The sequence below is a fragment of the Sciurus carolinensis genome, chromosome X, assembly GCF_902686445.1.
Source record: "Sciurus carolinensis chromosome X, mSciCar1.2, whole genome shotgun sequence".
NCBI lineage: Eukaryota > Metazoa > Chordata > Mammalia > Rodentia > Sciuridae > Sciurus > Sciurus carolinensis.
The window spans coordinates 64,539,617-64,560,124 of NC_062232.1; the positions used below are offsets into that span (position 1 = coordinate 64,539,617).

General features: G+C 33.5%; 1 pseudogene; it reads right to left on the reverse strand.

The window, feature by feature from the left end:
• LOC124971523 (signal peptidase complex subunit 3-like) overlaps positions 1-7,389 on the reverse strand; it is a 41,057-nt pseudogene extending 33,668 nt beyond the window's left edge.
• Positions 7,390-20,508: the final 13,119 nt, after the last annotated feature.

Consider the following 20,508-nt stretch of genomic DNA (forward strand, 5'->3'; position numbering starts at 1 on the left):
TATTTGCTCTCCCTAAGGCTTACAATGTTATAAAATTAAGCTTAGTAGTAAATGTTAGAGTATTGAGAATTTTCCATTTGGCCTATCAAAGAAAATATACTTATTTGCTTTCATTAATTTGAAAAAAAAATAATTTTATGTTTGACATCATATGAGGAAAATTACAACTATAAATCTACCGGTTTAAAATCTTCAGTGTATTCTCTTTAGTGCATACCATTTGTAGTTGTTTCCAATGTATTCTCTAGCTTTCAAAAGTGAACTTATTCATGAAAACAAAACTTGTAGTGACATTGCCAAAAGAGAATTGGGAGTTTGTTGTGAAAAATCCTATATTAATTTCAGTTCATGAAAAATTCAAAAGTGATTCTAGTCACTATGAGTATAATAGATTATTGAATTGAGGTACAGAGGCAAAGTTGCTAACTACATGAAATCTAGACCAGGGCAATAGGAGTAGGAAGTGAACCATACCCCTCATACCCAAGACTCTCAAATCTGGAGATAGCACAAACAAAAATGGAATAACAATAAAAACAGTAATGGAAATAGTGTGTAGCCTAATATCCAGCAAATATTTTTGCTGTAACCAAAGGCCCAAAAGAATGTCCCTTTTACATGCAGGATACTGAAATAATCATACATTTTCCTTGAAAAATGAAGAACTAAACCACCTACTCCATATCATATCAAAATCTAGTTGGTCTTCCATACCTTCAGGTACTTCATCTGTACATTCAAGAAACTGTGAATTGAAAATGTTTTTGAAATCATGTTCAAGATGACTGAATAGAGGCACCCACCACTCACATGTTTCTCCATAAAGAACCAAAATAACTGGTTTATATCTGCATTTTCAGGTGAATAATTATGGGAGAAAACTTGAAATCATCATGAAAAAAATGTAAACCTTGTATGATCATAGACTTCGGATGATAGTGTAGTGAGAGAAGCAAAATATTCCAACAGCCAGGACAAGTGGATCATCTCTCTGTACGGTTAGGTATGAAAGATAAGAGTCCCATATAAATCTATCAGTGTAGACATTGGCTATCCCAGCTATCATAAAGTCTCACAGTCCTTCCAGACTTGCAGCTGACCCAGAAAACGAACCTGAAATCTATATAATAGTCATGCTTTGGAAATAATTGTAATATAACACATCTAAAACAGCATAAAACCTTGATAATAGATTCCAAAAAGTCTTAAAGGATGATATGTCTGATAAAGAATACAAAAGAATGATTTTTCATGTCATTTCCCAGTTAAACCCCAAGATGCTGTAATTAGGAGCCATCTTGATAAGCAACCTATCATCTGATTTGGATAGCTTTATTGTTCAGTTAATCCTGCATATTACAATCTCTGGGATCCACAGACATTCCATTTCACTGACTCAGTGGGTAACTAGCACATGAACTAACATAGTTCTGTAGAACGACTGGCTCAAACATGTTGCATGCTTGTCACTGTAGAAAAGGTGTTGTGACTTGGAGGTGAACATAAGGTACTACTTTCAATGATCTGGAGATCAGGAAGCCTGCCCAATGAGCAGGGAGATATGCCAAGTAGATTCATGACAATGTCAGGACTAAAGGGCATCACCTATGAAGTTCCTGCCACCCCTTACACCAGTCACTCACGAACACCTGTCACTGACAGGGTAGAGAGAGAATTAAATTGTTCTACTACAGCCCCACCAAGGAAGATTGCTGGGGAAGTATTCTTCAGTGATGTACTTGCCCCCAGGACACATGATCTAAAGGAGTCTGGAGGGAAACTTTGCACAGCAATGACTGCATTCCACTCTCATTCACCCCCAAGGGCACCTTGTCTGAAGGAGTAAGGGAAAGAAAATATTGGCCATTTTCTGACTCCAGAACATTCACATCCAAGGAAGTTAATGAGAGGAATTTTACCAGACTTCACCTATTACCAATTCTGCTTGCTCTCTGATAAGCACTATATCTGAATATATCAAGTGCCGAAAGTCCCAGTTATTACCCTTTCCCAAGGCCCACATTGCCTGAGGTTCCTCTCTTGTGTGAGCATGCCTATGTATCACCATAGAGGAACACAACTCCTGCCATTGCAACTGTGATTCATGACAATGGCCACACTTACATACCATGTCTTCAAGCACTTATAACATGACTGAACATAAATGTTTTAGAGTGGGTACTGTAGTTTCTGCCATCTCCTCTCTGAGGAGCATGTGGGCTCAAACTGTCTGGAGAACAAGTGCTTTCACTCCCTCAGAACTATTTATGCAGGCTGCACCATAGAACTTCACAAGTATCAGAGCCAATATTATCAGTGCTCAAGGAAACCCACGCCACCTAAAAAGGGCCATCACTCCCATTTCAGCTATAAACACACAGGCACACCACATACGTGCTTTCCTCTACAGTGATACAAAGCTAACTGCAAGCGTGTTCCCCCTATTGTGTGATCCACAGGAGCATCTTATCTTTCTGATTCTCATATGATACACACTTTGTCCAAATTCACTAATCACAGTCAAAGAAGCTACAGGGAGATAACACTATAGTAACCAACTAGAAATAAACTCAACATTGCATAAGAAGTCAATAACCTAACACACCTTTAGGAAAAACTGCTTACTAAGAAAAAAAAAGGTCATCCCATAAAAGTAGTCAAGAAATCTGATCCACTAGAAGCTCAAATCTCAATGTAGAAAATAGGAACTATGAAAAACCAAGGTAATATGACACATCCAAAAAAACATAAACCCATGACGATGTATGCCAATAAAATCTAAAAGGATGATATGTCTGATAAAGAATTCAAAAGAATGATTTTTCAAAAGCTCAATAAAATCCAAAATAATTTATATAAACAGTTAAATGAAATTAAGATGGTAAAGCAGAATATCACTGAGAAAATCAGCAAAGAAATATTTTGAGAAAACAAACAAACAAATCTTGAAAATTAAGGGCAATAAGTCAAATTAAAATTTCAGGAAATAGCCTTAACAACAGAGTAGATCAAGTGCCAAAAAGAATGGAGCTTTAAGACAGGTCTTTTGAAAGAAAAAAATCAAGGTAGGAAAAAATAGAAAAACAGTGGAAAAGAATGAAGAACACATTCAAGATCTTTGGGGGCACAATTTAAAAATACAAACATCTGGAGCAGGTAATGTAGCACAGTGGTAGAGCTCTTGCCTAGCACATGTGCAGCACCAGGTTCAATTCTTAGCACCACATAAAAATAAGTAAATAAAATAAAGGTATTTTTCCATTGACAACTAATTTTTTTTTTAATTCTGCTTCTTTAGAACATAAAAAGTTTATGAATGAAAACTAAGACACAAAAAACTACTCAAATAATAACAGAAAACTTTCCCAATTTGGTGGAAAAAAATAATGGACACCAATGGATGAAGGCTTATAAACCCTAAATGATCATGAACATAAAAGATCATCAACAACATATTATAGTCAATTTTTTTGAAAGTACAGGAAAAGAAATAATTTTAAAATTTGCAACAAAAAGTGCCAAATCACATTTAAAGGCAACCTGTGATTAGACTAAAAGCAGATTTCTCACCAGAAGCACTACAGGCTACCAGGGAATGGAAAGATATATTCCAAATCCTGACAAAACCTAATTGAAAGAACAACTATTATACCCACCAAAGGCATCCTTCAGAAATGAAGGATAATTAAATACCATATAAGCTAAACAAAAAATGAGGGAATTCATGACCACCAGAGCAGCCTCAAAAAGATTTTAAGGTTGTCCTACATTCAGAAGTCAAAGAAAGATAACTATCATGAGCATGTGAAAGTATAAATACCATGGAAAGAGTAGATACACATGAGACAAATAGTAAAGAATCAAGCTCTGTCAATATAATCAATAATAAAAACTAAAAGATAAATATGAAAGGAAAAAAATGAACAAAGAATAATCAAAACAGAGGAAAAATCAACAAAACATCAGGAAAGTCTGTACTTGTAAAAAAAAAAACCTTGAATAAAATTGGACAGAATTATCAGATTAAAAGACATAGGTTAGTTGAGTGTATTAAAAAAAAAAAAAACCTCAACATTATGATGCCTGAAAGAAACTTATTTGTCAATGAAAGACACAGACAAAAATGAAAGTGAAAGAATGTAAAATAATACTCCAATTAAAGAGAATCCTAAAGCTAGTAGGAATAGTTATAATTATATCTGAGAAAATACTTAAAGAAAAAATCAGTAAGAAGAGGCAAAAGTCACAGTACAATTACCAATGGATCAAATCAACCAGAAATTATTAAAATCATAAATATTTGCACTGAATATCAGAGCACTCAATATTATACAAGAAACAATATTAAACCTAAAATGAGAGATATACTCCAATACAATGACAGTGAAGGATTTCAAATATTTCACTCTGGTTGATGGATAGATAATCTAGGCCAAAAAAAAAAATCAGCAGAGAGGTGAGTGTGGTGGAACACACCTGTAACCTCAGAAATTTGGGAGGCTGAGGCAGGATTATCTTATCTCAAGTCCAAAACCAGCATCAGCAACTTAGTAAGACCCTAAGCAACTCAGACTCCGTCTCAAAAAAACTTTTAAGGCCTTAGCATGTGGCTCAGTGGGAAAGCATCCCTGGGTTGAAATCTGGTACAAAAATTTTTAAAAAATCAATGGACAAATATCAGAATTAATACTATAGATCAAGTGGACTTAATACACATTTACCAAACATTCCACCCAAGAGAAGAACGTGCATTCTTTTCCTCAATACAGAAATTTCCTCAGCTAATCTGAATATGATGTGGTACATGCCTATAATCATAGTAACCTGGGAGGCTGTGGCAGGAAGATCACAAGTTCCAGGTCAATCATAATGAGACCTTGTTTCAAAATAAAATTAAAAGAGATGGAGATGTACCTCTGTGGAAGAAATCCTTTGAGTTCAAATCCCACCACCAAAAAAAAAATCCATAGCACATAGAACTTCAGTATCAACAAAGTCACAAAAATTTCAAAAAATGCTTGGATCATATGCTTTATCTTTTCTAATTACAATGAAGTTAAACTGGACATCAATAAAAGTAGAAAATTAGAAATTATACAAATACATGGAGACTAAAAACATTTGAACAAAGAGTGGGTCATCAAGTAAGTCAGAAGGAATTTATCAAAAGTCTTGAAATAAATTAAAATACAAATACAACAGATCTAAACCCCTGGAAAGTAGCAAACCAATTATAAGCAGCAGGTTTATAGCAATAAGTGTGTACAGCAGAAAGAGAAAAATTTAAATTAAGAACCTATGATACATCTCAAAAACTTAGAAAAACAAGAACGAAAAAAATTCAAAATTAGTAGAATGAAATAAAACATAACAAGCATAACAGAAATAAGTGAAATACCTTCAAAAATACAGAATATTAATTACATATTTGGTTTTTGAAAAGATAAACAAAATTAACAAAGGTTTAGCCAGATTAACCAAGGAAAAAAGAGAGAAGACATAAATAAATCAAATTAGACATGAGAAAAGTCATTACAACTAATATCACAGAAATTCAAAGGTCATTAAAGATTATTTTAAATATTACATGCTAAAAGTTATAATAGCTACAATAAATGGACAAATATCTGTCACATAAAAGTTGAAACATAAGGATTTCAAAACCTGAATAGACAAAAACAAATAATGAGGCAGAGTCAGTAATAATGTCTGCTAATAAAGAAAAGTCCAGGACCAGATGATTCATTGCTGAAGTTTACCAAACTTTAAAAAAATAACACAAATTTTTCTCAAAATTTGCATAGAATTAAAAGTACAGAACCCTTCCAAACACAGTCTATGAGCCAGCATTACCCTGATATAAGATTCTGACAAGGATGCAAAAACAAGAACAAAAACTACTATAACTAAATATCATTTATAAATAGAGTTATCAATGCAACACTAGGAAATTTAATTCAGTACATCAGAAATATTCACCAAGATCAAGTTTGTTTCAAATCAGGGATGCAAAAATAGTTCAACATACACAGATCAATAGACATATATATCACATAAAAAATGAAGGGTAAAAATCATAAGATCATCTAAGAGACACTGGAAATCCATTTGATACTGCAAAACTTACATCATTTCATATAAGAATCTCTGAACATATTAGGTACATAAGGATCATACCTAAACACCTAAACATAATAAAGACAATATTCTACATACCTACAGGCAGCACCATACTGATTGAGGAAGACCTGATACTATGACTTATCAATTTTTACACATATTTTACCTATACATGCATACCTATGCTAAAAATTAATTTATAATTAGTCAATTAAGATATTAACAATTAACAGTACAATTATAAAAATATACAGTAATGGAAGTTATGTGAGTGTGGTCTTTCTCACTCAATGTGTTATTGTACTGCATATCATAACAGCCACACATATGATTTTTTTCTTTCATTATCAAGTTAAGAATTTTCATCTTCCAATTTAAGGAAAGAACTTTATGGCTTCATTTTGCATAAAGAATACAGCAACACATTTATTACTCAATAGTTATTTTTGTCTTTCATTTCCTCTGGAACTGGAAGCTCAAAGAAAATTTCTTCCACAAACTCAAGCCATAACTACCTATTTTATGGTATTCAGGAATCTTGACTGCCTCTAAAGTCATTCTAATTATCAAAAAGTGTTTCATCAGGGCAAGATGGTGGATTCAAGTGAGGCAGCATTTCTCCCAGCTCAGCAAACCAGAACTCAAGCGCAGGAATGATGCTTCTCCCTGAAGATTAGAGTGAAAAAACCTGAGGCTGAAGGGGCAGTCTTCCCTAGTCTACCAAGAGATTGTTCAACTCATTAAAAGAATCTTAAAACAAAAATTTTAAGTCACCCTGAGTTTAACAATTCTCCATGGAGAGCCAATCCAGGAAGCATTTTGGGACTATAGCACCTTGACACCAATAGGAACTGGAAACCCAATGCTGTGAGCTCACAGTTAGGTTCCCATAAACCTACTGAACCTAATAAACTCAAGGAAAATCAGAAACAGAGCATTTCACATGAGGAAACAGAAGTTGGAGAATCTAGAGAGAATTCAGCTCTCCCCTACCCTGTGACTCCTGGAGTTAAGTGGGAAGGGTGGGTGTGAGGGCACTTGACTCTCAACTTTCTTGACTGAATGGTCCCAGTGATTGCCCATTCTAGCACCTACCAGGTTCTTGGTGCCCACTGGGTCCAGAACCGGTCCAGAACCAGTCCAGTACCCACTGGTGCACCAACCCCAGACCCCTGACCCCTCAGTCAATGACCCAGCCCATTGCTTTACCTCGTAGGTCCACAACTCCACTGGCAGCCCATAACCCAGGTTTCCAGGCCACCACTTCATTTCCAGGTTTACCTGGCCCAGCCAACAGCTTTGACAACAGGAGACAAGGCCCATTGCCTGACTCTGATCCACCTGGACCAGGGCAGCTAGGCCTGCTGAACATAATCAGCTGCTTTGCCAACCATTTGAAGCCCAGCTTGCCCAATACAGTACTTCAATGCCAAGCAAATTTGCCCCAGCCAGAGCCTTCACCACCCACTCCACAGCCCAGCTCATATCATTTCATATCATTGAAGTTTTGAAGTTTTAAAGCCCAACATTCAAATCAGTGAGTAACACAATAATAAAGAAGGACTTGACAACCCATAACCCATACTGACACACTTATTTCATAACTGAAGAAGAAATGAAAAGATAATCAATTGGGCATAGACAGCAGACAGTGAATGCATATGGTCAATGACTATTTTGCCCACCACATTAGAAATGACTCCCCTCAATTTCTTAAATTTTCACAAAGAATTTTCCTAATGTTGCTTCTCATTTATTTATTTTTGCTGTTGTTGTTGGTTTGGTTAGCTTCCATTTTTTTATTTTACAATTTTTTTTTATTTCAATGTGTACTGATTGATTCAGGGACTCCTATACGTATCATATTTGTTTCACTCTCACCATTTCTAGCCATTTTTTAAGGTGCTATTTTTCCATGCTCTGCATTTTCAGGACTACACTTTTAATTAGTATATTTTGATTTTGTTTTGTATAGTCATTACACTATTCTATCTCCTTTGTCTCCATCTCTTTTTTGTCTATGCCAAGGGCCAAATTCCATTCTCTCTCTCCTCCTTCATATTCTTACTTTTACTTTTTTCTTCCCCCTTTTCACTAACACCATATCCAAAGTCACCACTGCATCTGCCCCAACTATTCTTTGAAAATGCAAACACTTTCTACCCTTCTGTTTCTACTCCTTTCATTATACTCAACATAATCATAACAACTCATAATAATAAATGATGTATACAACATCTGCCCATACCACCAATGTCAGAGCAATAATTAATTTAGTGGAAGTCATAAACAACACCTATTGTTTGATTTTTTGCTGGACAAAATTCATGATTATTTACTGTTTTTACTGATAGAAATTTTGGATTCTACTATTCATGCATATTATACCAATTAACACAGTAGATATCAAAATAGTAACTAAGTACCTGGTTTAGTGCTATGTATTGTTTGCATAGATTGTTGCTATCACTGGGCTCTACCCCAATCTATGAGGTACTAGTAACTTAAAGGGACACTATAAATTGATAAGATAGAGACTCTATACCTTCATATCTATTCAGATAGATGGGTGGACACACAAACAATATGAAAAATCAAGGTAAGAATCCATCCCAAACAGCAAAGAGAACATCAACAACAGACTCCATTGACACCACAGTGGAGGATATGTCAAAGACTGAATACAGAAAGTTCATGTTAAACTGATCTATGACATGAAAATGACATAATAAATTAAATCACAGGGAAAATATAATAAGTGAAACATCACTTCAAGGAGATAGAGATTCTGAAGATGAAATAGTCAGAGATCCTCCAAATGAAGGAATCAATAAACCACAAATAAAACAAAAATTGGAAAGCATCACCAGCAGACTAGACCACATGGAAGACAGAGAATCTGGCAATGAAGACAAAATATATAATCTTGAATATAAGGTTGAACATGTAGAAAAGATGTTAAGAAACCATGAACAGAACTTCCAAGGAATATGGGAGAACATGAAAACACCAGACTTAAGATTTATCAGGATAGGCAAAGGCTCAAAGACACAAACCAAAGGAATGAAAAATCTTTTCAATAAAATAATATCTGAAAATTTCTAAAACCTTAAGAATAAAATGGAAAATCAAATACAAAAGCGAAAATAAAAATTACAACAGACTCACACCAAGGCACATTTTATGAAAATGCCTAAAATACACAATAAGGATAGAATTTTAAAGGATGCTAAAGAAAAATGGATGGTTACATTTATAGGGAAACCAATCTGGATTTCAGCTGATTTCTCAACTCAGACCCTCAAAGCTAGGAGGTCCTAGAATAAAATATGCTAAGCATTGAAAGAAAATAGATGCCAACCAAGAATAGTATACTCAAAAATTAAGCTTCAGAATTACCAATGAAATAAAAACCTTCCTTTATGAGCAAAAGTTAAAAGAATTTACAATTAGAAAGACTGTACTATGAAACATACTCACCAAAATATTTCACAAAGAATAAATGAAAATAAAATTGAAATCCAGTAAATGGAGGAAGTACACTAGAAGAATAGTCAATAAAAGGAGAAATTAATTCAAATTAAAAACCAGAAATAATTCAAAGTGACAGGGAATAAAAATCATATCTCAATAATGACATTGAATATAAATGGTCTAGACTCATCAATGAAAGGACATAGACTGGCAAATTGGATGAAAAACAGGATGCAACAATATGCTATCTCAAAGGAAATGACATCCACAGATTGAAAGTAAACGGATCATAAAAACATATCACTCACATGGAATACATAAACAAGCAGGAGTTTCTAAATTCATATCAGATAGAGTAGACTTCAAGTTGATATAATCAAAAGAGACAAAGAAGTCCATTTCATCCTGCTTAATATTGTAATTATACATCAACAAGACATACCAATCTAAACTATGCCCCAGACAATGGAGTATCTGCATGCACCAAACAAACCCTTCTCAATTTCAAGAATCAAATAGACCACAACACAATAGTACTTTTCTCATCACTAGACAGATCCTTCAAACAAAAACTAAATAAAGAAGATATATGACTAAAAAACACAATTAATAATTTAGACCTAACAGATATACATAGAATATTGTATCCATCAAAGACTGAATATACTCTTTTCTCAGCATCACAGGGATCCTTCCCTAAAATAGATCATATCTTAAGCAACAAAGAAATTATTAGCAAATCCAAAAAGTTAGAGATGATAACTTGCATTCTGTGGGATCATAATGGAATAAAATTAGAAATCAGTGATAAAATAAAAAATAGAAGATACTCTAACTACAGCAAATTAAATAATATGTTATTGAATGGCCAGTGAATAACAGAAGACATCAGGGATGACATAAAAATATTTAGAGGTAAATGAGAACAGTGATACAACATATCAAAATCTCTGGGACTCTGTGAAGGCAGTTCTAAGAAGAAAGTTCATTACATTGAGATGATTCACTAAATGAATAGAAAATCACCAAATAAATAACTTAACATTACATCTCAGAGCCCTAGAAAAAGAAGAAATTAAACCTAAATGCAAGAGAAGATGAGAAATAATTAAAATCAGAGCCAAAAACAATAAAATTGAAAACAACAACAAAACTCCAAATGTTAATGGACCAAAAAGCTGTTTGTTTATAAAAATAAACAAAATTGATAAACCCTTAGCCAAACTAATGAAGAGAGAGAGAAAACTCAAATTACTAAAATTCATGATGAATAAAGAAATATCACAATGAACACTACTGAAATACAGATGAAAATCAAAAAGTATTTTGAAAATCTATACTCCAAAACAGTAGAAAATCATGAAGATATTGACAAATTTCTGGAGACATATGTTGTACCCAAATTGAAGCAGAAGAACATAGAAAATATAAACATATAAATTTCAAGCAATGAAATTGAATATGACATGAAATGCCTACCAAAAAAGAAAAGCCCAAGACCAGATGGCTTCTCAGCTGAGTTCTACCAGACATTCAAAGAAGAACACACACCAATTTCCTCATATTATTTCATTAACTAGAAAAGGGGATCCGTCCAAACTCCCTTACCCTAAAACCAGACACAGACACATCAATGAAAGAAAACTTCAGACCAATATCCCTGATGAACATAAATGCAAAAATTCTCAATAAAATATTGGCAAATCACATACAAAAACATTTTAAAAAGATAGTGCAGCATGACTAGTTGGGATTCATCCCAGGGATGCAAGGTTTCAAGAACTGAAATGAAAATCAAGAAATGAAAATCAATTTATGTTATTTATCACATCAATAGACTTAAAGACAGGAATCATATGATTATTTCATTTGATACAGAAAAAATATTTGACAAAATTCAGCATCTATTCATGCTCAAAACCCTAGAAAAAGAAGGAATAGAAGAAACATACCTCAATATTTTAAAAACTATATATGCTAAACCCAAGGCCAACATCATTCTAAATGGAGAATAATTGAAAGCATTCCCTCTAAAACCTGGAACAAAGAGGGATGCCTTCTTTCACCACTTCCATTCAACATAGACCTTGAAACTCTAACCACAGCATTTAGGCAAGGGAAAGAATTTAAGTGTATACAAATAGGAAAAGAAGAGCTAAAACTATCCATATTGCCAACAACATGATTCTATATTTAGAAGACCCAAAAAACTGCAAAAGATAGCTTCTGGATATCAAAAATGAATTTAGCTATGTATCAAGATATAAAATTACAATCCATTTCCAGGTACAATGGAGCATGCCTGTAAATCCCAGTGGTTCAGGAGAATGAGGCAGGAGAATTGCAAGTTCAAAACCTGCCTCAGCAAAAGCAAGGTACTAAGCAACTCAGTGACATCCTGTCTTTAAATAAAAATACAAAATAGGGCTGGGGATGTGGCTCAGTGATTGAGCACCCCTGAGTTCAATTCCCCCAACCTGCCCAAAAAAATTATAACCCGTTAATCAATTGTGTTTGATACACCAATGATTAATCAGCTGAAAGAGAAATTAGAAAATTATCCTTTTCACTATATTCTCCATAAAAATACTTGAAAATCAATCTTTGAAAAGAGGTTAAAGTCCTCCAAATGAAAAATACAGAACACTAAAGAAAGAAATGAGTAAGACCTTTGAAGATGGAATGATCTCCCATGTTCTTGGATAGGTGGATTTAATATTTTCAAAATGGCTATAGTACCAATAGCACTATATAGATTTAATTAAATTCCTATTAAAATCCCAATGATGTTCTTAATAGAAATAGAAAAAGCAGACATGAAATTCATTTGGAAATATAAAAGTCCCAGAATAGCCAAAGAAATCATCAGTGAGAAAAGTGAAGCAGGATGCATCACAATACCAGACATTAAATTATACTATAGAGCTATAGTAACAAAAATGGCATGGTATTGACACCAACAGACATGAAGACCAATAATACATAACAGAAGACACAGGAACAAACCCACATAAATATAGTTTTCTCATACTAGACAAAGGCAGCATAAATATACATTGGAGGATAAAAGCTTCTTCAACATATGATGTTGGGAAAACTGGAAATTCATATGTAACAAAATAAAATTAGAACTCTATCTCTCATGCTGCACAAAACTAAACTCAAAGTGGATCTAGGACCAAGGCATTAGACCAGAGACCCTGCACTTACTAGAAGAAAAAGTAAGCCCAACTCTCCATCATGTCAGCTTAGGACCTGACTTCCTCAATAAGATTCCTAAAGTCCAAGAATTAAAACCAAGAATCAATGAATGGGATGGTATGAAACTAAAAAGCTTCACAGCAAAGGAAGCAATCAAGAACATGAACAGAGAGCTATAGAATGGGAGAAAATCTTTACCACCTGCATCTTAAGTAGAACATTCATTTCCAGGATATACAAATAATTCAAAAAACTTAATACCAAAAAGCAAGCAACCCAATAAATAAATGGGCAAAGGAACTGAAGAGGCACTTCATAGAAGACAAAATACAAATATTAAAAAATATGAAAAATTATTCAACATCTCCAGCAATCAGATAAATACAAATTAAGACTACACCAAGATTCCATCTCATTCCAGTCAAAATGGCAAATATCAAGAATACAAGTAACAATAAATGTTGGTTGAGGATGTGGGGAAAATGGTATACTCATACATTGTTGGTAGGACTACAAATTGGTGCAACCACTCTGGAAAGCAGTATGGAGATTCCTCAGAAAACTTGGAATGGGACCACCGTTTGATGAAGCTATCTCACTTCTTGGTTTATACCCAAAGGACTTAAAATCAACATACTACAGTGACACAAGCATGTCAATATTTATAGTATCTCAAGTCAACAAGAAAAGCTATGGAACCATCCTAGAGGCCCTTCAACAGATGGATGGATAAAGAAAATGTTGTATAAATATACACAATGTATATTACTCATCCATAAAGAAGAATGAAATTATGGCATTTGCCAGTAAATGCATAGAACTATAGACTATTGTGCTAAATGAAATAAGTCAGTGCCAATAAACCAAAGGCCAAATGTTCTCTTATATGTGAACAGTAAGGACAGGGGTAGGAATAGAAGTTCATTGGATTAGATAAAGGGGAATGAAGGGAAGAGGGGGAGATGGGAATTGGAAAGATAATAAAATAAATCAGACATTATATTCCTATGTTCATATATGAATGGATGACGGGTGAAACTCCACATCATGTATAACCACATGAATTGGAACCTAATTAGAATAAGTTCTACTGTATGCATATTCAATATGTAAAAATACACTCTACTGTCATGTATATCTAAAAAGAACAAATTTTAAAAAGCAAATCCATTGCCATAAGAAATATTTTTATGAAATATTATCTAATATCATACTTAATGGCATTTTAAGTGAATTTGTCTAGTGTTAAGAATTAAACCAAGGCTTTATGAATGCTATGCATGTGCTCTACTGCTGAGCCACATCTACAACTCCTCAATTATATTTTAATTATTTAAGGTTGACATAGCTTCATATGTACCATTGGAACATTCAGGCATATAATTTATTAACACACTACACCTCATGAGAACTGCCAGATGTAGGGATAAGTATATTTTAGTAGGGTAAATTGTGGAGTAGTTTAATAATCCTAAGAATGTCTAATATGCATTGTTTCTCTTAAATATTTTCATACAGAAGGGTTTGCCTCTTATTTGAATATAAATAAAATTAAAGAAATAGAATATTTCCCCAAGAACATAAAACAAAATAAACAATTCCTCCATTACATTTGTTTTTCTCTCAGGTTATTTGGTCATAGCAAAAGAAAAAAATCTGACTAATGCAGAACTGAGAGCGGGAGAGGGGCCATGGATGTTACTAATCTGGTCAAGTTATTCAGAAGCATTTGGAAATGGTTTTTGGGAAAAGTTTGAAAAAGTTTGGAAATTTAGGCTGAAAATGACTTAGAGTTTTGTAAGTAGATCTTAATGGGTGATTATGGTGGGAACTCAGAACACCAGAACGCTGACAAAACTATGAAGATTAAGACTGAGCTCATGAGGTTTCAAAGGAGAAGGAAGATTCTATTGAAAATTGAACTAGAGGTCATTCATGGTACATTCTGGGTAAAACGTCCTCTACATTTTTTCATATCCTGAGATGTTATTTGAGGTTGAATTTAAAGATGATGAATAAATTAATCTGACAGAGGATATTTCAAGACATCCCAGCATTTTGGGAGAAGCATAGATATTGCTGGCAGCTTTTAATCAAGCTTACTCAGGTAATCAGAAGCAAAAGCACAGCAGAAAGATTTGAAAAAATTTGCAGTTTGACCAGAAAACTTTGAGTAAAACTGGGGAAGGAAGTTGTGGTTGTTAAAGACATTACAGCCACTAAAGTTATATTATGTATTTTGCAAAGAGACAGTAGGAAAGATGACTAGAGGGTCTCATAGGAATTGGCAAGACCACACCCATCTCAGTTTAAAATTTGTAAAAGTAAAAATTCTTTTTAGAAGATGTGTATAATCTACTTGCTCAGGCATGCTCTAGAATTTTTGTTACCATACTCAGGTAACCAGATGCTCAGAGGCCACTCCAGACATGGTCCCATAAAAAATGGCTACTGCTCAAAATTTCAACAGAACTTGGCATCATTCAATGGTTCTTGTTCTGCAGGAATACAGGATGTTGGATTTAGGGTGTCATGGAGGCTTACATTGAGATATCAAATGAGGGAATGGGAGGTCAAAAAAACTGTATCAGGTTCAAATCTCTGCAGGTAGCATCTGAGAAGATGATGCATGAACACATAAAAGGAAAGCTGAAACTGCAGTGGATGCCATAATATTAAGAGATGCCAATAATGTGGAACATCTGTTTAGGAAAGTTGCAGAAATCAAACCAAAACAAGACAAGAGAGCTCTGACACATTACTAAGTAGCCAAACATAAGAACAAAGACCTGGAGGAAAGTGAAATTCCTAAGACTAAATTCCTAAAATTCAAAACCAAGAAAGTCTTTTAAAATCTGCAGGAGAAAAAGTAGGAAATACATAAAGAGGCAAAGTCTAAGAATAAGAGCAAATTTCATGGCAAAACCTCCAAAAGCAACTATGGCATGGAACAATGATGAAACAAAATGTACTAGCAACCTAGATTACTGTATCTAGTAAAGCAATTATTCAGAATTGAAGGATAAAAAAAAACTTCAAAAATAAGCATAGAATAAAGGAATTCTTGCTCCCTAAGCCATTACTACACACGATTATTAAAGAAAATATACACACAGGTGAAGAAGTATAAAAACCAAAAGCACAGGAATGGACAGCCCACATTATAAAAATAGAAGCAAATAGGAATTAGGAATATTTCAAATATTAGAAAAAGCAAAAACAGGAAGTAGTGTACTAGGTCTAGGCAGAAACCCTCAACTCTTCCATAGACAAGAACTGAAACCCTACTCCTCCTAAGGGCCACCTAGCACTTATCCTAGCTGACTGTGATACCCATACCTTATGACACCACAACCTGGACACTCTGAAATATATAGTAGGAAGTCCACACTGGATTTGACAGCACTTAATGCAAGAAGGTTTCTTCAGGAAGGCATGTAAGACAGTATCCCCTTATAAGGAGGACTGGCTGCTAAAGCACAGACAACTAAGGACTATCTTCTCTGACCCACCAGAAAACTAGTAGGGACCTGGACACAAGATCAGAGGGAGTCTACTAGAATTGTATGAGATATGAGCTGGTGTGATCACTACCTTCACATCCAGTGAAACTTAGAAGTAAACCTGAGGTGTGGTGGGAATCTTCTAAAGATTCCAAAACTGATGAAACCCAAGTAAGGAATACTCAATGAGGAATCTACCTGCCTTAGCATGGAATTCCAAAAATACCTCTAATATCAGTTTTGAATTTAAATATATTACTTTTCATATTAAATTAATAGATATTCCTTTTTATTATTTTATATTGCACTGTTAACACAACTGATTGTACTTCTAATGCTTAAAGTATTAACTGGAATAATTCCTTCTATCTTTGCTTTCCCATTTCAGGTTTATATTTGCTACTCTTAGTCTCTATTTTTCCTTTTGTTTTACCTGATTTTGCCTAAATACTCCCAAACCCTTTTGCTTCTTTTTATCTCAGTTTTTATTATTTTATTATTTTTATTGTTTTTTCCTCTTTCTTTTTTCTTTGTCTTCCCATTTTTCTATTGTCACCTTTTCAACCACAATATGGTTTAATAATAATTTTAGTACATATACTAAGTAATTTTTCATTCTATTCAAGAACAATACTATAATTTACTTGGATTAGGGGAATTATTGAGAATGTTTTAAATAGTTTTTTACCCAAAATTAGTACATGGCTTTTTTCTGAAGTGATTGAAGTTAATAGAGTTCTATAAAGTGGTGATGATACTGGAAGACTAGAGGACACATGGTGACTGTGTGCATCAATGTTTGGATATTCACCCAACCAACCTGGGACACTTAAGAGAAAGAAATTTGCTAAATCCCCTTGCATAAAAGTAGAAGAGATAATCATCACAGCCAATAGATAGCCATAAAACAATATGAGAAAGCAAGGGAACAAACCCCCCAAACAGTTCACAACACTTCAATAACCATTCCAACTGACATTGCAGTGAAGAAAATGTCAGATAAAGATTTTAGAATATTTATAGTAAACCATTCAATTAACTTGAAGAAGACGTGAAGAAATATCTGCAAGTGAACACACAGAAAGTGAAAGATGATTTCAATAAAGAGACAGAGATTCTTCAGAAGAAGAAAAACAGAAATTCTTGTAATGAAAGACTCAATCAATTTGAAAACATCACCAATAGTTTAAAGGACAGAGAAGACAGATTTTTCAGGCCATAAGACAAAGTATATAATCTTTAAAAAAAGTTGACTATAATGAAAAGATGATAAGTGACCATGACTAGAATATACAAAAATTCAGTGATAGTAAGGAATGGTAGAGCATGCCTGTAATTCCATCAGCTCAAGATGATGAGGCAGGAGATCATGAGTTCAAAGCCAACCTCAGAAACTTAGCAAGGCTCTAAGCAACTCAGCCAGATCCTGTATCTACATCAAATATAAAAGTGCACTGGTAATGTGGCTCAGTGGTTAAGCAGTCATGAGTTCAATCTCTGGTACCAAAAAAAAAAAAGTGAATTTGGTGATAACATTAAGAAATCAAATATAAAAATTTGTGGCATAGAAGAATCCCCTTATGTACAAACTAAAGGAATGTAAAACTTTTTCAATTAAATTATAGCAGAAAGTTTCAAATCCTCAAGAAAATACAAATAAACATGCATTTAGAACCCCAAACAGGCATGATCAAAAAAGATATTCTCCAAGGCACATTAAATTAAAACCCCTAATTTATAGAATAAGGATAGAATTCTAAAAAATACAAGAGAAAAGCCAGCAGGTCAAATTAAGTGGTAAGCCAACTTGACTTGTACATATTGTTTCTAGGCCTAGTCTCCAAAAGTCAGGAGGACTTGGAATAATGTATATCAAACCCTGAAAAAATAACAAGTGTCAACCATGTTTAATAAATCCAGCAAAATTATCCTTCTGAATTGAACATAAAATGAAAACCATCCACAATAATCAGAAATTTTAAAAATACATTTTCGATAAGCCAGCACCATAAAACATTCAATGAAATATTATACACAGTGGAAATGAAACATAAATATGAGAGTCAGCATATGGATAAATCTCAGGAGAAGTGTAGTCAATTAATTTGAATCAAGTATAAATTAAAAATTAGATATAAATCCAAATGAAGGAAATAACAAACATTCTATACAATGACAATATTCATGGTCTAAGTTCTCTAATCCAAAGATATGCATTGGCACCATGGACCAAAAATCAAGATGCAACCATATGTGATTCACAAGAGATTCGCTTTACAGGGTGACATTAACAGGCTAATGATATAAGTATGGAAGCAGATTTAGAATAGAATAGAATATAGAATAGAATAGAATATAGAATAGAGTTGGGCAGTGAAAACAGAAATACCTACCTTCATTTCTGAAAATGTTACACTTCAAGTCAAAATTATTCATAAAAGACAAAGAAGTTCATTTCATACTGGTTAAGGAAATCTTTCAAAACTAATATACAATAATTATAAATATTTGTGCCCCAAACATTGATGAACCTATATGCAAAAAGCAAATTCCAATTGCTACAAAGAATCAAATAGACCCCAATACAATAATGCTGTGTGATTTCAACATTCCTCTCTCATCAATAGATAGGTTCATCACACATGAACTAAGAATTTCAGAACTAAAAAAATACTATTAAATAATCCTAACAGACATCTGCAGAATATTTTATTTATCTAAAAATAAATTCAATTTCTTCTGAGAAGCACATGGAATCTTCTCTAAAATAGACCATATTTTAAGAAAAAAAGTCATTCTTAGCAAATAGGAAAAATAGAGATAATTTCTTGCATTATATTAGATCATAATAGAATAAAATTAGAAATCAACAAGACAAAAACATCATATTAACATTAACTGATAATGTTTTGAATGAAGAACGAGTCATTTAAAAATTCTGGAGTGAAATCAAAATGTTCTTACAAACAGATAACATATTAAAATTTCATGGACACAGGAAGGCAGTTCTAATAATAAAGTTTGTAGCATTAAGTGTGTTCATGAAAAAAGAAAGACCTCAAATAAAAAATCAAATGCTACACCTCAATACCTTAGAAAAGTAAGAAAAAAACATACTTCAAAATCAGTAGTAGACAAGAAGTATTTATGATTAGATAAAAAGTTAATGATATGGAGAAAAAAATACAAATGATCAATGCAGCAAAATTTGACTATTCAAATAGATAAACAAGATTAATAAGGACTACCCAAACTAATCAAAAGAAAAAGAGAATTCCCAAATCAACAAAGTTGCAGAATAAAATTGGTAAAATCACTGACATTTCTGAAATTAAGAGGATCATAGAACCTATTTGGAAATGTATAATCCAATGTGCTGGAAAATCTAGATGATATTGATGAATCTCTAGACACATGTGCTCTTTCCAATTTGAACCATAAGCATATAGAAAACCTAAATATACAAATATCAAGAAAGAAAATTGAAGCAGCAAATAGAAGACATCTATAAAGGAAAAACCTAAGATCAGAGAGATTCACAGGTGAATTCAACCAGACATTTAAAGAAGAACTAATTGCAATCCTTTTTGAATTATTCCAAGAAATATAAAGGAAAATAGAAGGGGAATTAACACCCTCTCATTCATTCTATGAAGCCAGTATTACCCAGATACTAAAACTAGACAATGACACAATAACAAAAACATCATGGCATTGGCATTAAAACAGGCAAGGAGACAAATGGAACCACATAAAACACATAGAAAGAAACCCAAAGGCACCAAAACATGCATTGGAGAAAATGTAACCTCTTCAACAAATGATGCTGGGAAAACTGGAAATCCACAAATAGTAGAATGAAATTTAACCCCTGTGTCTCACCATGCACAAACTTAACTCAAAGTGGGTCAAGGAACTAGGTAGTAGACCAGAACTCTGCAAATACTAGAAGAAAATGTAGGTGCAACACTCAAACATATCATCTCAAGAACTGACTTCCTTAACAAGACTCCTAAACATTCATTCAATACTCAATGAATGGAGTGGTATCAAACTAAAAAGTTTCTTCACAGCAAAGGGAACAATCAAAAATGTGGGAGCTGGAGTTGTGACTCAGCAGTAGAGCACTTTCCTAGCACATGTGAGGCATTGCATCCAATCCTCAGCCACATATAAAAATAAATAAAGATATTGTGTCCACCTACAAATA